The following is a 12,094-nucleotide window of genomic DNA, read 5'->3' on the forward strand; positions in this document are numbered from 1 at the left end:
CATATGTATGGAAGGAAGAGGCTGCTATGGCCACTTTTTGTCAGCACAGATGCTACTTTCTGACTCTTCCACTACAAGTCCCAGCATGCTCTGTGTAGTCGCAAAAAGGCATTGGGCTATTAGGGCGCAAAGTCATAGTTACTTTCGGTGTTGTTGACTTCACTGTTCCTCTCCGCTTGCCATTAGGTAAAACACGGCCGCTCGTGTCCTTCATGGTCCCTGCCCAGAGCCGTGCTGTCACTTTCCATTACCTCTGCCCATCTGGCCCATGCTGCCGCCTGCCAGGATTAAAAGGGAATAAACTCTAAATAACCAGGAGAAATCCCATGTGCTACCATCACTCTCCAAATACTGTGGTGACAGCGGCTGCTGCCAGAGAACTAGGTTACACTTAGACTTGTGATGTAAAGGAGAAATCCTTGGGGGAGGGGATAGGAAGGAGCGAGCGCCAACAGGCAGATTAAGAGACAAAGCGCACCTCTGCAGCACATCAGCAGTAGCTGCCCCCTATGTACAAGAATATAGCTACTATAATACTGTCCCTCTGTGTACAAGAATATAACTACTATAATACTGCCCCCTATGTACAAGAATATAACTACTATAATACTGCTCCTATGTACAAGAATATAACTACTATAACACTGCCCCTATGTACTAGAATTTAACTACTATAATACTGCCCCTATGTAGAAGAATATAACTACTATAATACTGCCCCCTATGTACAAGAATATAACAACTATAATACAGTCTCTATGTACAAGAATATAACTACTATAACACTGCCCCTATGTACAAGAATATAACTACTATAACACTACCCCTATGTAGAAGAATATAACTACTATAATACTGCTCCTATGTACAAGAATATAAATACTATAATACTGCCCCCTATGTATAAGAATATAACTACTATAATACTGCCCCCTATGTACAAGAATATAACTACTATAATACTGCCCCTACATACAAGAATATAACTACTATAATACTGCTCCTATATACAAGAATATGACTACTATAATACTGCCCTATGTACAAGAATATACCTACTATAATACTGCCCCCTATGTACAAGAATATAACTACTATAATACTGCCCCTACATGCAAGAATATAACTACTATAATACTGCTCCTACGTACAAGAATATAACTACTATAATACTGCCCCCTACGTACAAGAATATAACTACTGTAATACTGCCCCCTATGTACAAGAATATAACTACTATAATACTGCCCATATGTACAAGAATATAACTGCTATAATACTGCCCCTGTGTACAAGAATATACCTACTATAATACTGCCCCTATGTACAAGAATATACCTACTATAATACTGCCCCTATGTACAAGAATATAACTACTATAATACTGCCCCTATGTACAAGAATATAACTACTATAATACTGCTCCTATGTACAAGACTATAACTACTATAATACTGCCCCCTATGTACAGGAATATAACTACTATAATACTGCCCCCTATATACAAGAATATAGCTACTATAATACTGCCCCCTATGTAAAAGAATATAACTACTATAATACTGCCCCTATGTACAAGAATATAACTACTATAATACTGCTCCTATGTACAAGACTATAACTACTATAATACTGCTCCTATGTACAAGACTATAACTACTATAATACTGCCCCCTATGTACAGGAATATAACTACTATAATACTGCCCCCTATGTACAGGAATATAACTACTATAATACTGCCCCCTATATACAAGAATATAGCTACTATAATACTGCCCCTATGTACAAGAATATAACTACTATAATACTGCTCCTATGTACAAGAATATAACTACTATAATACAACTCCTATATACAAGAATATAGCTACTATAATGCTGCCCCTATGTACAAGACTATAACTACTATAATACAGTCTCTATGTACAAGAATATAACTACTATAATACAGTCTCTATGTACAAGAATATAACTACTATAATACTGCCCCTATGTACAAGAATATAACTACTATAATACTGCCCCTATGTACAAGAGTATAACTACTATAATACTGCCCCCTATGTACAAGAATATAACTGCTATAATACTGCCCCCTATGTACAAGAATATAACTACTATAATACTGCCCCCTATGCACAAAAATATAACTACTATAACTGTCCCTATGTAGAAGAATATAACTACTATAATACTGTCCCCTATGTACAAGAATATAACAACTATAATACAGTCTCTGTGTACAAGAATATAACTACTATGATACTGCCCCCTATGTACAAGAATATAACTACCATAATACTGCCCCCTATGTACAAGGATATAACTACTATAATACTGCCCCCTATGTACAAGAATATAACTACTATAATACTGCCCCCTATGCACAAAAATATAACTACTATAACTGTCCCTATGTAGAAGAATATAACTACTATAATACTGTCCCCTATGTACAAGAATATAACTACTATAATACTGCTCCTATGTACAAGAATATAACTACTATAATACTGCTCCTATATACAAGAATATAACTACTATAATACTGCCCCTATGTACGAGAATAGAACTACTATAATACTGCTCCTATGTACAAGAATATAACTACTATAATACTGCTCCTATGTACAAGAATATAACTACTACAATACTGCCCCCTATGTACAGGAATATAACTTCTATAATACTGCTCCTATCTAGAAGAATATAACTACTATAATACTGCCCCTATGTATAAGAATATAACTAATATAATACTGCCCCTATATACAAGAATATAACTACTATAATACTGCTCCCTATGTACAAGAATAGAACTACTATAATACTGCCCCTATGTATAAGAATATAACTACTGTAATACTGCCCCCTATGTACAAGGATATAACTACTATAATACTGCCCCCTAAGTACAAGAATATAACTACTATAATACTACCCCCTATGTACAAGAATATAACTACTACAATACTCCTTTGTACAAGAATATAACTACTATAATACTGCTCCCTATGTACAAGAATATAACTACTATAATACTGTTCCCTATGTACAAGAATATAACTACTATAATACTGCCCCCTATGTACAAGAATAGAACTACTATAATACTGCTCCCTATGTACAAGAATAGAACTACTATAATACTGCTCCCTATGTACAAGAATAGAACTACTATAATACTGCTCCTATGTACAAGAATATAACTACTATAATACTGCCCCTATGTATAAGAATATAACTACTATAATACTGCCCCTATATACAAGAATATAACTACTATAATACTGCTCCTATGTGCAAGAATATAACTACTATAATACTGCTCCCTATGTACAAGCATAGAACTACTATAATACTGCCCCTATGTATAAGAATATATCTACTATAATACTGCCCCTATGTACAAGAATATAACTACTATAATACTGCCCCCTATGTACAAGAATATAACTACTATAATACTGCCCCTATGTACAAGAATATAACTACTATAACACTACCCCTATGTAGAAGAATATAACTACTATAATACTGCTCCTATGTACAAGAATATAAATACTATAATACTGCCCCCTATGTATAAGAATATAACTACTATAATACTGCCCCCTATGTACAAGAATATAACTACTATAATACTGCCCCTACATACAAGAATATAACTACTATAATACTGCTCCTATATACAAGAATATGACTACTATAATACTGCCCCTATGTACAAGAATATACCTACTATAATACTGCCCCCTATGTACAAGAATATAACTACTATAATACTGCCCCTACATACAAGAATATAACTACTATAATACTGCTCCTACGTACAAGAATATAACTACTATAATACTGCCCCCTACGTACAAGAATATAACTACTGTAATACTGCCCCCTATGTACAAGAATATAACTACTATAATACTGCCCATATGTACAAGAATATAACTGCTATAATACTGCCCCTGTGTACAAGAATATAGCTACTATAATACTGCCCCTATGTACAAGAATATACCTACTATAATACTGCCCCTATGTACAAGAATATAACTACTATAATACTGCCCCTATGTACAAGAATATAACTACTATAATACTGCTCCTATGTACAAGACTATAACTACTATAATACTGCCCCCTATGTACAGGAATATAACTACTATAATACTGCCCCCTATATACAAGAATATAGCTACTATAATACTGCCCCCTATGTAAAAGAATATAACTACTATAATACTGCCCCTATGTACAAGAATATAACTACTATAATACTGCTCCTATGTACAAGACTATAACTACTATAATACTGCCCCCTATGTACAGGAATATAACTACTATAATACTGCCCCCTATGTACAGGAATATAACTACTATAATACTGCCCCCTATATACAAGAATATAGCTACTATAATACTGCCCCTATGTACAAGAATATAACTACTATAATACTGCTCCTATGTACAAGAATATAACTACTATAATACAACTCCTATATACAAGAATATAGCTACTATAATGCTGCCCCTATGTACAAGACTATAACTACTATAATACAGTCTCTATGTACAAGAATATAACTACTATAATACAGTCTCTATGTACAAGAATATAACTACTATAATACTGCCCCTATGTACAAGAATATAACTACTATAATACTGCCCCTATGTACAAGAGTATAACTACTATAATACTGCCCCCTATGTACAAGAATATAACTGCTATAATACTGCCCCCTATGTACAAGAATATAACTACTATAATACTGCCCCTATGTACAAGAATATAACTACTATAATACTGCCCCTATGTACATGAATATAACTACTATAATACTGCCCCTATGTACAAGAGTATAACTACTATAATACTGCCCCTATGTACAAGAGTATAACTACTATAATACTGCCCCTATGTACAAGAATATAACTACTATAATACTGCCCCTATGTACAAGAATATAACTACTATAATACTGCCCCTATGTACATGAATATAACTACTATAATACTGCCCCTATGTACAAGAATATAACTACTATAATACTACTCCTATGTACAAGAATATAACTACTATAATACTGCTCCTATGTACAAGAATATAACTACTATAATATTGCCCCTATGTACAAGAATATAACTACTATAATACTGCCCCCTATGCACAAAAATATAACTACTATAACTGTCCCTATGTAGAAGAATATAACTACTATAATACTGTCCCCTATGTACAAGAATATAACAACTATAATACAGTCTCTGTGTACAAGAATATAACTACTATGATACTGCCCCCTATGTACAAGAATATAACTACCATAATACTGCCCCCTATGTACAAGGATATAACTACTATAATACTGCCCCCTATGTACAAGAATATAACTACTATAATACTGCCCCCTATGCACAAAAATATAACTACTATAACTGTCCCTATGTAGAAGAATATAACTACTATAATACTGTCCCCTATGTACAAGAATATAACTACTATAATACTGCTCCTATGTACAAGAATATAACTACTATAATACTGCTCCTATATACAAGAATATAACTACTATAATACTGCCCCTATGTACGAGAATAGAACTACTATAATACTGCTCCTATGTACAAGAATATAACTACTATAATACTGCTCCTATGTACAAGAATATAACTACTACAATACTGCCCCCTATGTACAGGAATATAACTTCTATAATACTGCTCCTATCTAGAAGAATATAACTACTATAATACTGCCCCTATGTATAAGAATATAACTAATATAATACTGCCCCTATATACAAGAATATAACTACTATAATACTGCTCCCTATGTACAAGAATAGAACTACTATAATACTGCCCCTATGTATAAGAATATAACTACTGTAATACTGCCCCCTATGTACAAGGATATAACTACTATAATACTGCCCCCTAAGTACAAGAATATAACTACTATAATACTACCCCCTATGTACAAGAATATAACTACTACAATACTCCTTTGTACAAGAATATAACTACTATAATACTGCTCCCTATGTACAAGAATATAACTACTATAATACTGTTCCCTATGTACAAGAATATAACTACTATAATACTGCCCCCTATGTACAAGAATAGAACTACTATAATACTGCTCCCTATGTACAAGAATAGAACTACTATAATACTGCTCCCTATGTACAAGAATAGAACTACTATAATACTGCTCCTATGTACAAGAATATAACTACTATAATACTGCCCCTATGTATAAGAATATAACTACTATAATACTGCCCCTATATACAAGAATATAACTACTATAATACTGCTCCTATGTGCAAGAATATAACTACTATAATACTGCTCCCTATGTACAAGCATAGAACTACTATAATACTGCCCCTATGTATAAGAATATATCTACTATAATACTGCCCCTATGTACAAGAATATAACTACTATAATACTGCCCCCTATGTACAAGAATATAACTACTATAATACTGCCCCTATGTACAAGAATATAACTACTATAACACTACCCCTATGTAGAAGAATATAACTACTATAATACTGCTCCTATGTACAAGAATATAAATACTATAATACTGCCCCCTATGTATAAGAATATAACTACTATAATACTGCCCCCTATGTACAAGAATATAACTACTATAATACTGCCCCTACATACAAGAATATAACTACTATAATACTGCTCCTATATACAAGAATATGACTACTATAATACTGCCCCTATGTACAAGAATATACCTACTATAATACTGCCCCCTATGTACAAGAATATAACTACTATAATACTGCCCCTACATACAAGAATATAACTACTATAATACTGCTCCTACGTACAAGAATATAACTACTATAATACTGCCCCCTACGTACAAGAATATAACTACTGTAATACTGCCCCCTATGTACAAGAATATAACTACTATAATACTGCCCATATGTACAAGAATATAACTGCTATAATACTGCCCCTGTGTACAAGAATATACCTACTATAATACTGCCCCTATGTACAAGAATATACCTACTATAATACTGCCCCTATGTACAAGAATATAACTACTATAATACTGCCCCTATGTACAAGAATATAACTACTATAATACTGCTCCTATGTACAAGACTATAACTACTATAATACTGCCCCCTATGTACAGGAATATAACTACTATAATACTGCCCCCTATATACAAGAATATAGCTACTATAATACTGCCCCCTATGTAAAAGAATATAACTACTATAATACTGCCCCTATGTACAAGAATATAACTACTATAATACTGCTCCTATGTACAAGACTATAACTACTATAATACTGCCCCCTATGTACAGGAATATAACTACTATAATACTGCCCCCTATGTACAGGAATATAACTACTATAATACTGCCCCCTATATACAAGAATATAGCTACTATAATACTGCCCCTATGTACAAGAATATAACTACTATAATACTGCTCCTATGTACAAGAATATAACTACTATAATACAACTCCTATATACAAGAATATAGCTACTATAATGCTGCCCCTATGTACAAGACTATAACTACTATAATACAGTCTCTATGTACAAGAATATAACTACTATAATACAGTCTCTATGTACAAGAATATAACTACTATAATACTGCCCCTATGTACAAGAATATAACTACTATAATACTGCCCCTATGTACAAGAGTATAACTACTATAATACTGCCCCCTATGTACAAGAATATAACTGCTATAATACTGCCCCCTATGTACAAGAATATAACTACTATAATACTGCCCCTATGTACAAGAATATAACTACTATAATACTGCCCCTATGTACATGAATATAACTACTATAATACTGCCCCTATGTACAAGAGTATAACTACTATAATACTGCCCCTATGTACAAGAGTATAACTACTATAATACTGCCCCTATGTACAAGAATATAACTACTATAATACTGCCCCTATGTACAAGAATATAACTACTATAATACTGCCCCTATGTACATGAATATAACTACTATAATACTGCCCCTATGTACAAGAATATAACTACTATAATACTACTCCTATGTACAAGAATATAACTACTATAATACTGCTCCTATGTACAAGAATATAACTACTATAATATTGCCCCTATGTACAAGAATATAACTACTATAATACTGCTCCTATGTACAAGAATATAACTACTATAATATTGCTCCTATGTACAAAAATATAACTACTATAATACTGCTCCTGTGTACAAGAATATAACAACTATAATACAGTCTCTATGTACAAGAATATAACTACTATAATACTGCCCCCTATGTACAAGAATATAACTACTATAATACTGCCCCCTATGTACAAGAATATAACTACTATAATACTGCTCCTATGTACAAGAATATAACTACTATAATACTGCTCCTATATACAAGAATATAACTACTATAATACTTCCCTCTGTGTACAAGAATATAAAGACTATAATACAGTCTCTATGTACAAGAATATAACTACTATAATACTGCCCCCTATGTACAAAAATATAACTACTATAATACTGCCCCCTATGTACAAGAATATAACTACTATAATACTGCTCCTATGTACAAGAACATAACTACTATAATACTGCCCCTGTGTACAAGAATATAACTACTATAATACTGCCCCCTATTTACAAGAATATAACTACTATAATACTGCCCCCTATGTACAAGGATATAACTGCCCCCTATGTACAAGAATATAACTACTATAATGCTGCTCCCTATGTACAAGAATATAACTACTATAATACTGCTCCTATGTACAAGAATATAACTACTATAATACTGCCCCCTATGTACAAGAATATAACTACTATAATACTGCCCCTGTGTACAAGAATATAACTACTATAATACTGCCCCCTATGTACAAGAATATAACTACTATAATACTGCCCCCTATGTACAAGGATATAACTACTATAATACTGCCCCCTATGTACAAGAATATAACAACTATAATACAGTCTCTATGTACAAGAATATAACTACTATGATACTGCCCCCTATGTACAAGAATATAACTACCATAATACTGCCCCCTATGTACAAGGATATAACTACTATAATACTGCCCCCTATGTACAAGAATATAACTACTATAATACTGCCCCCTATGCACAAAAATATAACTACTATAACTGTCCCTATGTAGAAGAATATAACTACTAGAATACTGTCCCCTATGTACAAGAATATAACTACTATAATACTGCTCCTATGTACAAGAATATAACTACTATAATACTGCTCCTATATACAAGAATATAACTACTATAATACTGCCCCTATGTACGAGAATAGAACTACTATAATACTGCTCCTATGTACAAGAATATAACTACTATAATACTGCTCCTATGTACAAGAATATAACTACTACAATACTGCCCCCTATGTACAGGAATATAACTTCTATAATACTGCTCCTATCTAGAAGAATATAACTACTATAATACTGCCCCTATGTATAAGAATATAACTAATATAATACTGCCCCTATATACAAGAATATAACTACTATAATACTGCTCCCTATGTACAAGAATAGAACTACTATAATACTGCCCCTATGTATAAGAATATAACTACTGTAATACTGCCCCCTATGTACAAGGATATAACTACTATAATACTGCCCCCTAAGTACAAGAATATAACTACTATAATACTACCCCCTATGTACAAGAATATAACTACTACAATACTCCTTTGTACAAGAATATAACTACTATAATACTGCTCCCTATGTACAAGAATATAACTACTATAATACTGTTCCCTATGTACAAGAATATAACTACTATAATACTGCCCCCTATGTACAAGAATAGAACTACTATAATACTGCTCCCTATGTACAAGAATAGAACTACTATAATACTGCTCCCTATGTACAAGAATAGAACTACTATAATACTGCTCCTATGTACAAGAATATAACTACTATAATACTGCCCCTATGTATAAGAATATAACTACTATAATACTGCCCCTATATACAAGAATATAACTACTATAATACTGCTCCTATGTGCAAGAATATAACTACTATAATACTGCTCCCTATGTACAAGCATAGAACTACTATAATACTGCCCCTATGTATAAGAATATATCTACTATAATACTGCCCCTATGTACAAGAATATAACTACTATAATACTGCCCCCTATGTACAAGAATATAACTACTATAATACTGCCCCTATGTACAAGAATATAACTACTATAATACTGCTCCCTATGTACAAGAATATAACTACTATAATACTGCTCCTATGTACAAGAATATAACTGCTATAATACTGCCCCTATGTATAAGAATATAAATACTATAATACTGCCCCTATGTACAAGAATATAACTACTATAATACTGCTCCTATGTACAAGAATATAACTACTATAATACTGCCCCCTATGTACAAGACTATAACTACTATAATATTGCCCCCTATGTACAAGACTATAACTACAATAATACTGCCCCCTATGTACAAGAATATAACTACTATAATACTGCCCCCTATGTACAAGACTATAACTACTATAATATTGCCCCCTATGTACAAGACTATAACTACAATAATACTGCCCCCTATGTACAAGAATATAACTACTATAATACTGCTCCCTATGTACAAGAATAGAACTACTATAATACTGCTCCCTATGTACAAGAATAGAACTACTATAATACTGCTCTTATGTACAAGACTATAACTACTATAATACTGCTCCCTATGTACAAGAATATAACTACTATAATACTGCTCCTATGTACAGTACAGACCAAAAGTTTGGACGCACCTTCTCATTTAAAGATTTTTCTGTATTTTCATGACTTTGAAAATTGTACATTCACACTGAAGGCATCAAAACTATGAATTAACACATGTGGAATTATATACTTAACAAAAAAGTGTGAAACAACTGAAAATATGTCTTATATTCTAGGTTCTTCAAAGTAGCCACCTTTTGCTTTGATGACTGCTTTGCACACTCTTGGCATTCTCTTGATGAGCTTCAAGAGGTAGTCACCGGAAATGGTTTTCACTTCACAGGTGTACCCTGTCAGGTTTAATAAGTGGGATTTCTTGCCTTATAAATGGGGTTGGGACCATCAGTTGTGTTGTGCAGAAGTCCGGTGTATGCACAGCTGATAGTCCTACTGAATAGACTGTTAGAATTTGTATTATGGCAAGAAAAAAGCAGCTAAGTAAAGAAAAACGAGTGGCCATCATTACTTTAAGAAATGAAGGTCAGTCAGTCCGAAAAATTGGGCAAACTTTGAAAGTGTCGCCAAGTGCAGTTGCAAAAACCATCAAGCGCTACAAAGAAACTGGCACACATGAGGACCGCCCCAGGAAAATAAGACCAAGAGTCACCTCTGCTTCTGAGGATAAGTTTATCCAAGTCACCAGCCTCAGAAATCGCAGGTTAACAGCAGCTCAGATTAGAGACCAGGTCAATGCCACACAGAGTTCTAGCAGCAGACACATCTCTTCAACAACTGTTAAGAGGAGACTTTGTGCAGCAGGCCTTCATGGTAAAATAGCTGCTAGGAAACCACTGCTAAGGACAGGCAACAAGCAGAAGAGACTTGTTTGGGCTAAAGAACACAAGGAATGGACATTAGACCAGTGGAAATCTGTGCTTTGGTCGGATGAGTCCAAATTTGAGTTCTTTGGTTCCAACCACCGTGTCTTTGTACGATGCAGAAAAGGTGAACGGATGGACACTACATGCCTGGTTCCCACCGTGAAGCATGGAGGAGGAGGTGTGATGGTGTGGGGGTCCTTTGCAGGTGACACTGTTGGGGATTTATTCAAAATTGAAGGCATACTGAACCAGCATGACTACCACAGCATCTTGTAGCAGCATGCTATTCCATCCGGTTTGCGTTTAGTTGGACCATCATTTATTTTTCAACAAGACAATGACCCCAAACACACCTCCAGGCTGTGTAAAGACTATTTGAACAAGAAGGAGAGTGATGGGGTGCTACGCCAGATGAC

The 12,094-nt window shown here is 33.7% G+C and overlaps 1 protein-coding gene across 3 annotated transcripts in view; it reads left to right on the forward strand.

Annotated features, from left to right (window-relative positions):
* The window catches only part of CHCHD6 (coiled-coil-helix-coiled-coil-helix domain containing 6), a 363,492-nt gene that overhangs the window by 195,432 nt on the left and 155,966 nt on the right, over window positions 1–12,094 (forward strand). The window lies entirely within an intron of this gene.

This window comes from Phyllobates terribilis, unplaced genomic scaffold (genome assembly GCF_046119375.1).
Source record: "Phyllobates terribilis strain yellow unplaced genomic scaffold, ASM4611937v1 Scaffold_8__6_contigs__length_399053987, whole genome shotgun sequence".
Classification (NCBI taxonomy): domain Eukaryota; kingdom Metazoa; phylum Chordata; class Amphibia; order Anura; family Dendrobatidae; genus Phyllobates; species Phyllobates terribilis.